This window comes from Rhinatrema bivittatum, chromosome 8 (genome assembly GCF_901001135.1).
Source record: "Rhinatrema bivittatum chromosome 8, aRhiBiv1.1, whole genome shotgun sequence".
Lineage (NCBI taxonomy): Eukaryota > Metazoa > Chordata > Amphibia > Gymnophiona > Rhinatrematidae > Rhinatrema > Rhinatrema bivittatum.
In genome coordinates this window covers 259,792,390-259,810,569 of record NC_042622.1, presented here as the reverse complement: position 1 = coordinate 259,810,569, position 18,180 = coordinate 259,792,390, and the positions used below count along the sequence as shown (strand labels likewise).

General features: G+C 44.0%; 2 protein-coding genes across 4 annotated transcripts in view; one reads left to right on the top strand and one right to left on the bottom strand.

Annotated features, from left to right (window-relative positions):
- The window catches only part of MACROD1 (mono-ADP ribosylhydrolase 1), a 1,081,925-nt gene that overhangs the window by 332,151 nt on the left and 731,594 nt on the right, over positions 1–18,180 (top strand). The gene's annotated exons all lie outside the window — the stretch shown is intronic.
- The window catches only part of FLRT1 (fibronectin leucine rich transmembrane protein 1), a 367,021-nt gene that overhangs the window by 94,534 nt on the left and 254,307 nt on the right, over positions 1–18,180 (bottom strand). Inside the window, exon 1 of one of the 2 annotated variants that reach the window (XM_029614732.1) lies at positions 8,481–8,569. The exons of the other annotated variant lie outside the window; for it this stretch is intronic. The gene's annotated coding sequence lies outside the window, so the exon portion shown is untranslated. Of the gene's footprint in view, positions 1–8,480; positions 8,570–18,180 lie in introns of those variants that run through there. 2 annotated transcript variants of the gene reach the window in all.

Genomic DNA, 18,180 nt, shown 5'->3' with positions numbered 1-18,180 from the left:
GGAGAGGAGGTGCAGGGGGATATCATGCAGACCTTCAGATACCTGAAAGGATTTAATGATGCACAAACTTTGAACCTTTTTCTTTGGAAAGGAAATGGTAAAACTAGGGTTCACAAAATGAAAATCCAGGGGGGAAGACTCAGAACCAACATAAGGAAATATTTTTTCACAGAGGATGTCTGGAATACTTGTTATGGTTGTGAGGTGTTGGAGTGGATTCTTGGGTACTGCGGTGATGGCCACTCCCATGGGGAGGAGCCGCAGTACTAGGCTAGACTCTATACACGCAGACACAGAGAAGTTGTATTTATTGTACAGGTCGATGGTACTGCCCGGGGAGCGGGCAGCAGTGAAGGTAACCCAATGAAGTTGTCCAGGGGACCTCAGCAGAGGAGACCAGTCTCACACTTGAGTAGGTGATAGGCAGCGCGGCATAGCAGGGACAGGTCCCGGATTTAGACACAGAGTGCTGAAGCTGAAGGTGAGACAGACTGAAAGGGTAGTACTCACTGAAGTAGAAAGCTGTATTGTTGAAGGTCCTGGCAGGCAGACGTTGTTCAGTGGCAGGCACCAGATTCAGGAGAGCAGGTCCTCGAGGAGCGGGTACCCGGTCTCCCAAGATAGGTACCTGAAATAGAGCAGAAGGGCCCCTGAGGAGTGGGTACCCAGGTTAGTGAAGAAGTACCCCGAAGGGCAGAGAGAGCTTCCTACGGCAGCTGGGAAGCGGCAGAGCAGCTTAGACCGGAGGCAATCCAATCCTTGCTAATTCAGTTTGTTAGCTAACAAAGGGCAGGCTAAATACCAGGATGTGATGATGTCACTTGGAGGGGACGCCCCCGAGGTTCCTGCCATGACGTGGATAAAGACATGGGTGGCGTGCGAGCGTGCACCCTATGAGGCCCTCAGGAAAATCATGGCAAACACCGTCGCTGTTGCTGATCCGGGGACACCGGAGAGAGCGGCATGAAGACGCGGCAGCAGCCATCTTCCCAAGGCTTGAGGAGAGAGAAGGAAGAAAGGTGAGGCACAGAGGTCAAAGCCATCTGAGACCGACGGACGCAACAATACTCTTCAGGAAGAGGTAGTGAGGAAGAATACAGTAAACGAAGTCAAAAGGACATGGGATAAACATTGTGGATCCCTACAGCCCTAGGATGATAATGAAGAAAAGAGTACATGGGGATAACCTGCACAGAGTGGCAGTTAGTATCCTTAACAGAAGGTATGAAGGATTACAACCCTTAACCAATTAACCTTGATGATTTTGACACAATTCAACATCACTCTCCTCTTTAATGGCAGGACGGTGAAAAAAGGGTATTGGATTCTGGATACAGCCAACGCTGGGCCTTGAATTTTACAGTCTGGGCTACTGATATGCTGACATTGGGGATAAAGCTTCTATGACCAAGTCCAAAAGCAAAGAACATTCAAGCAGCATTGACTGAATTATCAGGAAGGCTGTTCACCATGCAAAATATTGCAGTAATTTTGCTATGGCTTTGACAGATGCTTGGTTTTTGCTTCTAAGTATTACTATCCTTAATATAAGGTATGGGAGTAACTTACACAGAGTGGCAGCTTCTGCCATGGGAGGTTTGCTGGACAGACTAGATAAACCATTTGGTCTTTTTCTGACAACAATACTATGTTACTATGGAGGAGATGTGGAAAGCTACTGAAGCATTGCAATGTTCTCTAATCTATGCAACCATTTCCTTTACCATATCTCTGAAGACATACTCTCCAGTGTACGGCATGTCAGTGAGTCTTTCCTGGACCTCAGATTGGAAGTTTGAGACCCACAGCCAGGTGATTCTGAAGGTGCCTGTCCCCATGGAATAGTCTCTTGATGCCATCTCGAAAACATCAAAAGTCGACTGAACCATGTGTCTTTCTCAGTCTATTCTCTTATCCACCAGTGATATATTGCTTCTGAGGAAGCTGTTTGGCCATCTCCCACATCTGCTTCAGCAAGTCCTGCATGTACTAGCTCATTAAGAGTATGCAGGAAACAATGTGGGCATTAAGCTTCACCCCCTGGAAAATCTTCCTTCCAAGAGTATCTAGAGTTCTAGAATCCTTTCCCATGGGTACCAAGGAATGGGTTCCAGTCCTCTTGGCTCTCTTGAGAGTGGATTCAGCTACCACAGATTGGTGCGATAGTTGCCTCTTTTGAATTTGGAGCCTTCTGGATGAGTTAAATCTCAGATGCCTTCATGTTCACATGAGGGAGTTCTCCTACTTCCTCATCTGCATTTCCTGAAGGATCTTGTATATTGTGACTGCCACGATCTCATTAGAAAGTTTCATGAATTGGAGAATGTTCTTCATATTTTTCCTGGTTTCATCTCCTTCAACAAAGGAAAAGGGATGGCCTCAGCCATAATCTGAATGAACCCTGCGAAAGAGAGGTCCGTTGGTGAGACTTCCTTCTATATGGATGAGGAGAGGATTTTGGAAGGGAGATTTGTGGATTCCTCCATTTCAGAGACATCACCAAATCTATAGGTATAACCCCATGAATGCTCTTAGTCTGACCAGACAGTAATGCCTAGGGAGAAGATACAGAATGTGCCTTTTCTGCAGACAAGGCCTCTGAGAGGGGAGCACTTGTCTACTGTGGCCTGGAACCCAAGAAACTCCTGTGCATCAGTGAAGCTTCCTCCCCCAATGGGCTGGAGATCATCATTGGTGTAGTCGTCATCAATATTAATTCCCCTCCAGGAACTGGCACTGGTGTCAGTACTGAGCTGCTAGGCAGCTGCAGAGAATACAGCAGCAGTTGGACATTGGTCTGCATTGACATGATTCTCTCCATGGCTTTGGCCAAAGCCTACTGGATCCTCCTGTTCAGCTCCTCAAAGATGTCTGATGCCAGTACAGGTAGAGAAAGAGGAGGGAAGGCCATGACTTCCTGGGAAACCAGAGATATATCAATGGCAGTCACCTGGAACCTTGGAGTCTGTCATGATTCCTAGGAATACATCAAAGATGAACTTTCCTCTCCATGGGAATGCTTCAGAGGATTCACATCTGCAGCTAGAATGTCCCTGCTCCCAGCATCATGTACCAATGGAGACTGATGCCAATATTTCTTCGTTGTTGCTCACACTCAGCACTGAAACTCCTTGATACCGGAGCCAAAGATGCCAAACCCTTGGCTTTCTTTGGATGGGAAGAGACTGTCTCTGCAGTCTCTGTTGGTGATCAATATTAAGGGGGCTTGATGCTCTCCCAATGTTGATGACAATGCGTTTGAAACTGATGCTAATGGGCTAGACTCACAGTGCCCGAAGTGAGGCTCTATGTTTGAAAAATATTTACAGGGCCTTACAATGAATGATTCCTGCCTGATTCTTCAGAGAAAAATCCCAAGACAAGCAGGAAAAGTGAAGTCTATGACTGGGGGGCTCCAGAAAAGAAGAGACTGGGGGGAGGGTGGGGGGGGGGACGCTGCATGGATGCATAGTATCATTCCAGCCTACACATACTCAGGGCACAGTTAAAGTTCTAGAAACTTTGACATAAAAGTTCTGGCATGTGTTCCATCAGATGATATCGTCCCATTTGGGAGGACTGACATCTTGCTGTCCTCGGAGAACACCAGTTATAGGTAAGCAACTCTTGTCCCCATCTTTCAAAATACAATGCATGTCATGGAGTCTTGGCATCATCAGGTTCTGGCCATTATCACATTTTGATATGCTAGGAGTGACTGGTTTCCTGGAAGGAGAGGTAGGAGATATAATTTTTATATGTTGTGTGTATGCTGTGTAAAGAGATTTTCCATTTCTTTTTTGGATCTAGTAAAGCAGAATGTCTCTTCTCTCTAGAACTGAAACAGAAGTGATCCTTTCTCCTTTCCTATCCCTTCCTGCCTTCCTCCCACCTTCCCTCTGTCTCTTCAGTACAATACTGCCTTCCTCCCTTAAACTCAGAATTTCTTCTTCTCACACGTAACTTCTTCCTCACACACATATCGCTCTCTTCTCCCCCACCTCCACCCCCACCCTGTGTTCTTTCCTCTTTCCCTCACATATTCCCTCTCTCTGTGCAGTTAGAGGTAAAGCTACGAACTGGCTCCACGTCTGCTGGTCAAGCTGGTTTTATCCCATTGCATGCATAGGCTTGTATTTCTGATTTTGCTAAGAAAAACAAATCCCTGTATATACTGGGGTAAGACCAGGGCTGGAACCAGTTAGCAATGCTAGTTGGAGAATGAGGATTGCTGGGTACAGGAGATTTCTTGATAGAACAAAGTTAACCCAGCCCAGGCAGACCTGAAAATGTACACCCCTGTGTCCAGGCTGCTAACCAAACATTAAGATTAAATAATTCTCCTATGTCTTGTGTCCCACGCCTCTATTCATCTTATTGCTAGGCTGGTGTAAGTCGAGGCACCTTAACGGAGGAAGGTGTATTCTCTAAGACCTGCTAGGAACTATTTGAGAGTAGATATACTGTGGGGCTGGTCCAGAGCACTTATCCTAAGTGGAGCAGCCTCATCTTCATCCAATGTGTCTAGGCTCACTCACTAGGTGATGCATCAAGCCACAGTAATGCTCTAATGCGTTTTATATTGCAGATATTGTGTGATTATACACGATATTTTACATCTCCCTGCCCAGATTCCCTCCGCTTTTACAATGACTTTCTTTGCATGCGATTTGCATACATGAATAATGCAAATGAATGCAAAGAAAGCCATTACTAGTCAATTCGGTGTAAATATTTTATCGCTGCTGACCGAGAAAGTGGTCAGCTGTATTAAAATAACTGCACCTACTTGCAATGTGTTAAATATGTGGTGGGAGGCCCAGTACCCTAATGGGCCTGAGGCTCCCGTTGCACATTTAAAGCGGCAGGAAAAGAAATTGCAGCAAACAAGGAGGTTGAGCAGGGGTCAGTGCTGACCCCCGTCTCAACTCAGGGCCACCAGTTAAGGCACTAACCTGCTAATTTGCAGTCAGCTGGATACTGTGCACACTACATTTTTACATCATCCACACATGAAGCCTTATAGTATTTATACATATTTCTGACAGATCTGAGCGTCAAGATGATAATGATCTGTGTCCATCCTAACCTTTAGCGACCTACATGCCACCTATTGTCTGAACCTCTTGCACTCTTTCTATCACTATACCCCTCTCTCAAATTCTCTAGTCCATCTTCCACTCCAGGTGTCTGTGGCTCTCACCTATACTGTAAATCCTTCTAGACAGGGACTCAAGTTGCTTCATTACCTATGGAGGTTAACTGAGATTCCAATGGGGCCAGACAAGTGTCTGCCTGACTTTTTAGTTAGATTTGTTTAGTATAGTTTGAGTATTTTATTTAGTTCTAATGTCCAGCATTAAAAATGTACTTAGCAATTACTTTTTAGCTTTGTGCTACCTAAATAGAGGCTTATCAGATCCTATAGATAAGAACATAAGACATGCTGTGCTGGGTCAGACCAAGGTTCATTGTGCCCAGCAACCAGACTCTGACAGTGGTCTGTCCAGGTCATAAACATAAGACAGATCCCAAAAAGTAGATCTATTCTTGTTGCTTCTTCCTGGAGACAGCAACGGCTTTCTCTAGTGTATTTATTTATTTATTTATTTATAAAATTCTTATATACTGTCGTTCAGACTGGCCATCACAACGGTTTCCAAACATAAAATGCTAATAAAAGAGCAGTTAAATTCACATAAAACACAACTACTAAAGTATTATATAAATACAAATAAACTAAAAATAAAGATTGCGGGATAATATGAAACCTGGCTAATAATGTTTTATGAACTGCTCCTCCAGGAACTTGGTCAAATCTCTTTTAAACCTTGCAGTGCTACTTGCCTTGACCATGTCTGTATGCGTTGCGGTTTGTGTGGGTGTGTGTGTCATCCTTTCCAGGGTCATATTTAGGCACAGGCAACATAGGCAAGTGTCTAGGTTGTCACATTTTGAAGGTGCCAAAAAACCGGGACTCTTCCTGCTACTTTTGAATTTTGAGGGTGAAACCCTCAACCTCTGCCTATGGGCATTATAATCTTAAATCTGGCCCTGAACCTTCCCTTTATAACTTAGAAAAGAATAAAAATAGGGGCACAAAATTTTGGGACAATAGAGGGACTTAGCCAGGGGTGTTATTATTGAATGGGCAAATGTAATAAACTGTGCATTTTTTCATATTCTGCTTTTCAGCACTTCAAAGTGGATTACATTCAGGTACTGAAGGCATTAAAACTGTGCTGAAATTCATAGTTTATTAAGGAACATGCTTAAAAAAATGTATGCCCGATCCAGTAAGATAATGCTATGCTAATGTATTGGGTGTTTAAAAAGTACACTAATTAAAAAATGTGCATTAAAAAATTCTTAGTACACACAAAAATATGTTATGCATATAAACTATCTTCTATATGCGTAAAATATGATTTGCACATAGAAAATGACTTATGCATTCAAAAAATGCCTTCAGTGCAGAAAACATTTTTTGTGCACAAAAATCATATCTTATGCACATAAAACATATTTTATGCACATAAATCCCAAATACAGGTCCTGGCACCAGACCTCAAGTTTCTGCCTATAGACTGACACTAGTAGGCACTTGATGTGTTTTACTTGGATCCCAGTAAAGCTTTTGATACAGTCCTGCATAGGTGGCTCGGAAATAAAATGAACCGCTTGGGAGTGGATCCCTAGGTGATGGAGTGGATTAGTAATGCATTGGTTTGCAGAAGACAGTAAATAGTGGCAAATCAAACTCATTCTAAGGTGAGAAGGGTGATTAGTGGCGTGCTTCAGGGATTAGTTTTAGAGCCAGTTCAATATCTTTATGAGTGATATTGCAGAGAGATTAGAAGGAAAAGTTTGCCTTTTTGCGGTTGACACCAAGATCTGCAACAGAGTGGACAAACCTGAAGGAGTAGAGAGGATGCAAAGTGATCTAGGAAAGCTTGACGAGTGGTTGAAGGTGTGGCAGTTGAGATTCAATGCCAAGAAGTTCAGATTCATGGAGCTGGCTAGGTGTGAAAGACATGGGCCAGGAGAGAGACCTCGAGGTGATAGTGTCTGATGATCTGAAGGTAGTGAAACAATATGACAAGACGGTGATTCAAGCCAGAGGGATGCTGGGCTGCATAGAGAGATGCATAACCAGCAGGAAAAAAACAAGTGAAGATGCCTCTGTACTGGACATTAGTGAGGCCTCATATGGAGTACTGTGTTCAGTTCTAGAGGCAATATCTCAAAAAGGATAGAAACAGTCTAGAGTAAGGCAATCATAATGGTGCGGGTCTCCACCAGAGGATATATGACATGAGACTTGAGGATCTAAATTTGTATACCTAACGGGGGAATTTTAAATCCCTGGTGCATGGAAATCCCAGGAAATATGCACGTGCCTGGGCCAAGCACATTTTCGAAATGGCCCGGCCACGCACGTAACTCCCGGTATGTGCGGAAGTGCCGGGCATTTCAAAAGAGGCAGGGCGGGACCGACCGGGACAACACCATTTTGCGCTGTCCCAGTGAAGCGCATGGCAGCAGTCGGCTGGCGCATGGAACTTACTTCATCTCTTCAGATGAAGTAAGTTCCAAAACAAAAAATAAAAAGGTTAGTTATGCTGGGGTGGGGTCGGGGTGGAGAGGGGAAAAGAGAGGAAGGTTGGATAGGGAACTGGGCAAAGGCCCGATCGCGTCGCCGCACATGTTTAAAAAAATCCCCCCCTGCGCGTGAGAGTGGGCACCCGCGTGCACAAGCGCGAGCCAATACAAAGTCGGGCGTGCATGTGTGCGTGGGCATTGGATTTTATAACATGCGTGCAGCGACGCGCGCATATTATAAAATCAGCATGTCTATGTGCACGTGCCAGGAACAGTGCACACATGGATGCCCACGCGGCCCTTTAAAAATGTACCCTTTAGAGAATAGGAGAGACAGGTGGAATAAAATGCAGACTTTTAAATACCTGAAAGGTATTAATGCACAAGAACTGAATCTTTTCCTATGAAAGCGAAGTGGTAGAACTCAGGGTCATGGTATGGGGGTAGGCTCAGAAAAAACATCAGGAAATGTTTCTTCACAGAAAGGGTGATGGATACCTGGAATGCTCTCCTGGAAGAGGAGGTGAAAACAAGAACAGTAACAGAATTTAAAAAGGGATTGAATAAACACAGAGGATCTCTCATTTTGAGAGGATGAACATGAAGAATGAGGTAACCTATGATAACTTTTTGGGGTAATATTTTTGCATGGGGTAACCTGCACAGAGCAGCAGTTACAACCCTAAGCACCTTCCTGGGCAGATTAGATGGATCATTTTGGTCTTTATCTGCCATCATTTAATATGTTACTATGTTAGGTGTGCCTTGGGCTTGAAAAGGCTGGGAAACACTGCTGTAGAGAAAGTAGAACTAGGAGACCCAAACATACAACAGCTGCCATGGCGGTCTCTCTCATGACCTGAAGCCTGTTGCCTTACCTTATCTATTGTACAAAAGACTTGGCATACAAGGAGGGTCACCGTTGTTGGCTTTGTCTCTGCAGCCTCTGATTTCATGCTTTGCTGTGATGAGAGAAAGGAAGGAATTTTACAGGCCATTAAGTAGTGGAACTGCAGAGACTTTTTTTTTTTTTAGAAGGCAATGATGCCTGCTTTTAATGGATATGAAACATGTTGTAAAGTACTGTAGCACTAATGATATCATCATTGGCTTAATTCAAATTGGAAGTTAATTCCTCAAAGGTTTTCAGATTTTTTTGGGTTAAAATAATTAATGCCAATTTGATAACATGATCGTGTGGACTGAAAATATAATTGAGACCTATCATGGCAAGTGCCTGGACTTTCTAATTAACTCTCCTCTTAAGGGTGATACTGACATCTTTATGAAGTCACCCTGTTTTCCAAGACTCCATAGACTTCAGTAATGTCTTCCTCTTAAATATCTCTTCCTAGCATAATTCATCTCCATAGACTTCAGTGGCATCACTCTCTTAAACATTTCTTCCCTTAATTCCTTCACCTCTATAGTCTTAAGTGGCATCCCCCACATCATCACCTCCGTAGACTTCATTGGCATTACCCTTTTTTCCATGGACATGTCGGATAAATATGGCACATGTGTGGGTAATGTCATCTGATGGCGCACAGAAGTAGAATGTTTTACTAGCTAAAGCTAGAAAGGCCTAGAAGGCCTTTTTGTTCATGTGAAGTTGGCATCACACAGCTATGTATTAAAAGGACCCCATTGTCTTTTTCCATGGAAAAACATCTGCTCACTTTCAGGTAGATTTTTAAAACCCTGCACGCATAAATCCCCAGGTTTATGCGCGTGGCCTGGCCTTATGCTCGCCGGACAAATTTTCAAACGGGCCCGGCCAGACACGTAAACTCTGGTACACGAATAAGTGCCAGGGCCTGAAAAGGGGGCAGTCCGGGGGGAGGGGCGGGGCTGGAGGCAGCCAGTACAGCGCCCATTTGTCACTGTGCCAGGGAAGCACGCGCTGGCAGTCGGCTGGCACGTGCAAGTTACTATTGCTCCAGAAGAGAAGCAAAGGGTAAAATAGAAATTTGGGGGTTAGTTAGAATAGGGATAGGGGATGGGGAGGAGAGGGGAAGAGGGAGGAAGGGGTAGTTAGGTGGTTTGGAACTGGGAAAAGGGACCATCGTGTCAACGTGCATAAATTAAACATTTACCTCCCCCCGTGCGCACACATGCACGCGCGGATATTAGAACATAAGAACATAAGAAATTGCCATGCTGGGTCAGACCAAGGGTCCATCAAGCCCAGCATCCTGTTTCCAACAGAGGCCAAACCAGGCCACAAGAACCTGGCAATTACCCAAACACCTAGAAGATCCCATGCTACTGATGCAATTAATAGCAGTGACTATTCCCTAAGTAAACTTGATTAATAGCAGTTAATGGACTTCTCTTCCAAGAACTTATCCAAACCTTTTTTGAACCCAGCTACACTAACTGCACTAACCACATCCTCTGGCAACAAATTCCAGAGATTTATTGTGCGTTGAGTGAAAAAGAATTTTCTCCGATTAGTCTTAAATGTGCTACTTGCTAACTTCATGGAATGCCCCCTAGTCCTTCTATTATTCGAAAGTGTAAATAACCGAGTCACATCTACTCGTTCAAGACCTCTCATGATCTTAAAGACCTCTATGATATCCCCCCTCAGCCGTCTCTTCTCCAAGCTGAACAGCCCTAACCTCTTCAGCCTTTCCTCATAGGGGAGCTGTTCCATCCCCTTTATCATTTTGGTTGCCCTTCTCTGTACCTTCTCCATTGCAACTATATCTTTTTTGAGATACGGCGACCAGAATTGTACACAGTATTCAAGGTGTGGTCTCACCATGGAGCGATATAGAGGCATTATGACATTTTCCGTTTTATTAACCATTCCCTTCCTAATAATTCCTAACATTTTATTTGCTTTTTTGACTGCTGCAGCACACTGAGCTGACGATTTCAATGTATTATCTACTATGACGCTTAGATCTCTTTCTTGGGTGGTAGCTCCTAATATGGAACCTAACATCGTGTAACTACAGCTAGGGTTATTTTTCCCTATATGCAACACCTTGCACTTGTCCACATTAAATTTCATCTGCCATTTGGATGCCCAATCTTCCAGTCTTGCAAGGTCCTCCTGTAATGTATCACAGTCTGCTTGTGATTTAACTACTCTGAATAATTTTGTATCATCTGCAAATTTGATAACATCACTCATCGTATTCCTTTCCAGATCATTGATATATATATTGAAAAGCACCGGTCCAAGTACAGATCCCTGAGGCACTCCACTGTTTACCCTTTTCCACTGATATTAAAATCCGCTGCGCATGTGCACAAGCCCTTGTATGTGTGTGTGCCAGGAAGCGTGCGTGCATGGACGCGCGCGCGTAAGTTTAAAGATCTACCCCTTTGGTCACAAGAATCCCTAAGTTCTTTTTTCTTTTAAATTGTATTTTCAGTACCTTAGCCTTGTCTAAAAGAGGCCTTAGATCTTTTTTTTTTCCTTTGGATCTTTAAAATATTTTACTTTTCATGTAGTAGTTTCCATTTTTCCAGATGATGGCTGACAAAAAGGCACAGGGTTCAGATGATGCCCCATTAGGTAACAGAAAAATGTTACTGAATGAACTGTCTAGGACTTGAACATGTTCCAGATTACTTAATTTGTTCTAAAATGTCTTCCAGGGCTATAAAATGTAGAAGATTATAACTTCAGAATATTTTCCAGAATATTCTGAATCAGTCATTGATACCGAAATCAAAATGTTTTAATCCTTCAACACTGATAGCGGCAACATTGAAACCTTTTACATCGAAAACTTCCACTTCAACTCTACTACTACCTGTACTACTACTTAACATTTCTAAAGCGCTACTTGATGTATGCAGTGCTGAACAAAAACATTTAAGAGACAGTCCTTGCTCTGTAGAGCTTACAGTCTAATCAAGACAAACATACAGGGCAAAAGAGACTTTGGGAATTTCATTTATTAAGAATTTAATAGTTAAAAATTATCAAGGCTATAAAAATTGTCAATTACAAAAAAAAAAAAAAAAGATTGAGGCTGTAAGCAAGACAATCAGAGGTTAAAATGTAAAAGGCATCCTTTAAAAGGGAGGTTTTTAGAAGGGATTTAAATAAGGCAAGAGAGGGAGCATCATGCATCAACTCAGGAAGTCTATTCCAAGCCTATGATGCAGCCAGGTGGAAAGCACAGAGTCAGGAATTGGTGGTAGAGAAGTGCATAGATAGGAATGACTTGCCTGATGAGCCGAGTGTACAAGGAGGGGTGTAGAGAGAGGAGGGATGGTAACTTTCAAGCGGGTGCACATACGCACACATAGGTCAGCATGTGCCCAGGGATGCAGGGATTTTATAACTTGCACGCACATATGTGCATGCAAGTTATAAATAACTTGGGCTGACACCCAAGTGTGCCCAATTTTAAGCTTGTGTGCACCCAGCCATGTAAATCAGGTTGGGTATGTAAATCATGGAATTTTAAAACTTGTGCATGTCCATGCCATGACCACTTTCACCAGTTCATCCACCAGTTTGCCCAGTGTAGAGCTAGGTCCTCAAGACCCCCCCTGGTTTAATAGCCTGTATTCCCCCCAGTTAGCCTAGACCCCTCAAACCCTTCTGCGATGCCTGGAACTGGTTTCATTTACACATACATCTCTTGGCCCCACCTCAAAACACCCACACCCATCCAGACCGTGCCAACACCATGCCCCTTTTTTAATCCGAGTTTGATGTGCACACTGTGGGAGATGTGTGCACATCAAAGGTGAATACAGCAGGTGTATTCACCTTTAAGAGAGGAGAGGTAGTGAGAAGCTGCAGTATGAAGGCTCTTGTAGGTGAATAAGAGAAGCTTGAATTGTATGTGAGAATGGATAGGGAGCCAACGTAGTGACTTGAGAAGAGGGGTTACATGGGTGTAGCGAGTTTGGCAAAAAATAAATTACACAACTGAATTTTGGATAGATTACAGTGGAGAAAGATGGCTCACTGGCAAATCTGTGAGGAGCAGGTTGCAGCAGTCTAAATGAAAGGTGATAAAAGACTGGATAAAGGTTCTGATAGTATTTTCAGAAAGTAAGGGATGGATTTTGGTGATGTTATAGTGATAGAAATGGCACATTTTAGCAGTGTTTTGAATATATGTAGAGAAGTAGAGTTAGGAGTCGAAGATGTCTCAATATTACAGGCTGAAGGGACTGGGAGGATGACAGTTTTATCCACAGAAATAGAGAAAGGAAGAATAGGGGAAGTGGGCTTGCAGGGAAACATAAGGAGCTCTATCTTGGCCATGTTGAGTTTAAGGTGGTGGAGGGACATCCAAGCAGCTATGTCAGTCAAGCAGGCTGAGATCTGAGACTGGATTCCTGATGAAATGGTATAGAGAGGTAAATCTGGGAAACGTCAGCTTAAAGATAGCATTGAAAGCCATAAGAGGAAATTAGAACATCAAAGGAATTAATATACAGAGAGAAGAGAAAAGGGCCCAGAACAGACCTTGATAGTGGGACAGCAGTAGAGGAGGAAACACTAAAAGTGCAATGGGAGAGGTAAAAAGAGAACTAAGACAAGACAGAGTTCTGAACTCCAAATGAGGACAGAATATCTAGGAGTAATTGGTGATCAATGGTCAAAAATAGCAGATAGGTTGAAGGTCCATTCGACCTTTGATGTCAAATGGACCTTTGACATTAAAGGTCACCTCCTGCTCTTCAGAATCAAGTGCAACACAAGGTAAGGACAGATATAAGGATATCCACTCTTTGCATACTACCCTGGACAAAGTTTTGGGGTTGTGTGCAAGATTGAGTTATTTGGGCCAAGCAATGGATTCTGGCATTGATGCTTTAACATGTTCTAGCCCTTTGGTACTGTCCACTGGAAATGACTATGATGTTGTAGAGTTTGTCTTCTTAAGTGATCTAGATTGGAGGTGGTCCCTTCAATGCAGAGTTTGACATTATTTCACATAACTCCAAATGTATCAATATCATCCTCTCTACACAGGATGCCTAATCTATCTGTGACACAGGAGGATGAGCTATCCTCAGCAACAGTCCTGAATTAATGATTGGGGTAACATATGAAAAAGATTTGGATAAAATAATGCAGGCGAAAACCCGGCGAAGCCCAGCAAAGCTCTGCTTAGCCGCACGCCCCTTAAGCGCGAGCGGCTTTAGCGGTGCATCGACGTCTGATGCGCGCCGCAGAGAGTTCGAAATTTATAGTTCACTTCCAGGTCCTGCCTCCGGAAAACGTCCCTCAAGTGGCAGGTACAGCGGTAGATGGGTAGTTGCCGTCGGGGCAAACCAGCGTTTACCCCCGGAATCCGCTCCTTCTATTCAGGTAGTTGACCAACCTTCTCCTCTTTGCCTCCTATAATTCAATTTTAAGTTTATGATGAATTGGTATGCAGGCGTGTTATGCCTAGAAATGAATATAGGTGTGGTAGTAATCCAGCCTTTGTTGGAAATGTTTGTTTCATAGGTGACCTCTGTCACAGATCTCCTGACATCTTATTCGTTGTGGGAGATATAGAACTTGAGAATGTACATACTCCATAGAGTGAAGATGGAGCATTTTTTGGAACCAATGTTCATAATCCAGGCCTTACTCCACTAACCATTTGGATAAAATAACTCTCAGTCCTATTAGTCCCGCCTTGTGAAGGAATAAAATAGTAAATGATAGCAAATTAAGATTCAGAGAATAGGTGGAACCAAAAAACCATAGGTGAGGGTGCCTAGGTAGGTTAGTGTAGAGAATTTGTTCACAGTGTGAGTGGATTTTTCCCCAAAATTTCAAGATTACCGGATATTCCCAAAAACAATGAAAGAAGGTACCCTCACCTAATTTGCATTTCTGACATAGCAATCATCATTTGGTAAGCTTGAGTTGGTGTGATGTATATATGCCAAAGAAATTTATAATGAGCTTCCTTTAGAATGATGATGTCTGATAGTTTAGGCAAGGTAATGAAGAGTTTTTTTAAATTAGAAAAAGGAAGTATAAAAAGGGGCCATTCCTTCCATTTTAAGTAGATTCCCTCCAAGCTTTGTGTTTCTGTAATCTTGGTTATTGTGTTTACTAAAACCGATACGGATAGATTTTGAGCTTTCTCCACCTGGAGGACTGTCCTAATTCTTTGTGTAGGAACTGAGTCCGTCAATTGGAGTGGTCTGCTCTTTATAAAGTGGTGTACTTGATAGAGAGCAAAGAAATCATATTTTGCTATTTGGAAGTGTTGTTGGAACTCGTCTAGTGTTAGGGGCCTGTTTGAAATAGGTTCAAACAGCTGATAGATATAGGTAAGACCCTGTCTCTGCCATCTCTGGAATGAACTCTTATCTAAACCCGGTGGGAATAAAGGTTGGTGTGCTATCGTGATTAACGAGGATAAATGGTGGGAATGGTGACAGTATGTATAGAGTTTCATCCAAGCCCATCTACATGAGTTTATTAATAGTTGTAACTTAAGATGAGTTGGGAGCCATTGTCTGTCGATTTGGAGGAGACAGTTAAGGGATGGTACACCATACCATTCCAAAAGGCATTGAGATGGGGAGAAGTTGAGCGGGACAAGATGCAATCTCTTACATAATGCAGGCAACAAGTCAAATTGTAGTCTTGCAAGTTTGGGAGACCCAGTCCTCGCTCATCTGGCGGCCTCATCATGATCTGCAATGATAGCCTAGATTGTTTGCCTTGCCAAAGATAGTGCTTCAGGGCCTGGGACAACGCTGTATGATCTCTTTTACTTACCCAAAGAGATGTCATTTGTAATATATATAGCCATTTGGGGAGCAGAATCATTTTAAAAAGTTGAATCTGTCCTATTAGGGATAAAGGTAGTGAACTGCAACGAATTAGGGATTCTCTGGTGTGCTTTAGTAAAGGTTGGATGTTAGCCTTATAAATATCCTGTATATTTAAAGGTATCTTGATCCCTAAATATTTAAGTTCACCTGTTACCCATCTTAATGGAAAGTTTCCCTGCCACATCGTGCGAACTGTGCTGGTCACGTCAATAACTTCCGATTTGTCCTGGTTGATTTTTAAGCCCATAAATCTCCCAAACTGGTTTTGTAGCTGTAAGACTGCAGGTAATGGCGCCTCCAGCAGGTCATGGGATCAGAAGCTGGCGCCTCCAGCAGGTCGTAGGATCAGAAAGCACAGTTCAGAGATCAATGCCAAGGGAATATCCACAGCCAATCCAGAGGTCCAGAACCAAAGAATATTCCGCAGCCAGTCCAGGGGTCGAGAGCCAGAATGTACCACAGCCAGTCCAGGGGTCGAGAGCCAGAATATACCGCAGTCAGTCCAGGGGTCGAGAGCCAGAGAAGGATCAGCAGCCAGTCCAGGAATCAGGCATGGAGGGTCAAAGCAGGAACCAAAATCAGGAACTACCATGAGAGCCAAGAAGCCAAGGCAAGGTCTGAGGTACAGACCTTGCCTTAAATAGTCTCCAGCTGTTGGAGCCTACAGGAAGGAACCCGTCCACTTCCTGTATGGCCCTTTAATTATCTTCAGCCGCGTTGCGCGGTTCAGGGAACCTTGGTGGGGGCGGAGCCAGAGCACGCTGAGGGACGGCCGACGCCGCGGCCATGATGACAGCAACAGGGAATTCTACCGACACCGACTACCGTCGGTGTTTCAACATGCCGCGCCGGTGAGTAGCTGACCCCGGTCGCAGCTTGCCTGAGCCGGCGGTCCTAACACACCATTATTTCTCCCCAAAAGACCACTTTCCCTGTTTCCCAGAATAATTGAGGCTCAGAGATATGTTGTTGGTTGATGTTAGAGAAATCTTGCCACTTGTCTTTTAAAAATTTTTGAAATTTGATGTCATCTTTTAGATAGGCAGGGAACCGCCACAAACGGGGTGAAAATGCATCCGGCCTGAGAGTCACCAAAGTAGATACTGGTGAGTGGTCAGATATTGTTTGATTTTCTATATCTGATTTTTGGATATGAAAGAAGTAATCCTTGGAGACCAATATATAATCTAAACGGGATAACGAAAGATGAGATCGGGAGATGTGGGTGTAATCTCTCTCTTCTGGGTGTAATGTTCGCCATGTATCTATCAGGTTAAGTTGCTGACAGAGAAAACATATTCCCAATTTCTGTTTGTTCATTAGTTGTCCCAACTTTATCGGAGGGGCCAGATTTTTATCCAGGGAAGGGTCATGGGTGCAATTAAAATCACCCACCAGAAAGAGAGTGCCCTGTGCATGGACTGTGAGAAGATTAACTAAATGCTCAAAAAACAGATGTGAATACGCATTTGGGGCCAGATTTTCGTATCTATGCACAGGCGTAGATTTGTGCGTGCAACCCAACGCGCACAAATCTACGCCCGATTTTATAACATGTGCGCACAGCCTTGCACATGTTATAAAATCTTGGGTTGGTGTGAGCAAAGGGGCGTGCGACGAGCCCTAGGGGAGCCCTGATGGCTTTCCCCGTTCCCTCTGAGGCCACTCCAAAATCGGAGCGGCCTCGGAGGGAACTTTCCTTCTGCCCCCCACCTTCCCCTCCCTTCCCCTATTAAACCTGCCCCCCAGCCCTACCTAAATTCCCCCCCACCTTTACTTTTTTATTTACGCCTGCCTTTGGGCAGGCGTAGGTTGCACACACCGGCCAAGTGCTAGCGCGCGATCCCCCAGCATGGCTACTGTGCCGGAGACCTCGGTTCCACCCTGCCCTGCCCCCAGACCGCTCCACCCACTCCCCGCCCCTTTTTTCAAGCCCCGGGACATACACGCGTCCCGGGGCTTGCACGCGTCGCCGGGCCCATGCAAAATAGGCTCAGAGCGCAGCAGAGGTTTAAAAGGGTTACGTGCATATATTACGCGAGTAACCCTTTTAAAATCTGCCCCTTGGCGCGTAAACAGTGCAAATTGTGACTGGCGTTCCAAACCATTCTCCGATTACCAGAACAAATCTGCCTTCAGGATCAGGAATACATTTGTATAGCTGAAAGTTTGTGGTTTTACTGATCAAAATGGCTACTCCTGCTTTTCTGTTAGAGGCTGCGGCAAAAAAACATAGGCCCACCCAATCCTTTTGCAATTTCTGGCTTTCAGCATCTGATAGATGTGTTTCTTGAAAACAAGCTAGATCTGAGTGCCACCTTTTAAGGTATGAAAGCACTTTCATACTCTTGATAGAGGAGCCTAAGCCATTTACATTCCAAGAAATTATTTTATTCATCATGAACATATTTGAGATTAATTATGAAAAGCTCACCTAAATATCTGGGCCAAGAAGCTCCCAGCCTAGCCTTATTTGGTTCGTCGACTGTAGACATAGTAAATAAAAGGTTGCCAAGCCACCACCAGTCTGGTTAATTGGACTCTGTTGTAGTAACGAGAAAACAGGACAGACCAGTAAGAATCCCCTCTGCCCTCCCCTCTCCCTAACCCATCCCCTTTTCCCCCTCCACTCCCCCCTCCCTGCTTATTAACCCCCCTTTTAATTGCCCTCATACCCTGTGCACCCCCAGTCCAAGAAATAGTCCTCATGAGTGAGGTAGTGAGGTCATGATCAATGTGCCCAGGTTTCCCGCTCCTATCTCGGTATCATATGGAGTGTTCCTCATATTATTGGGCGCCTTCATT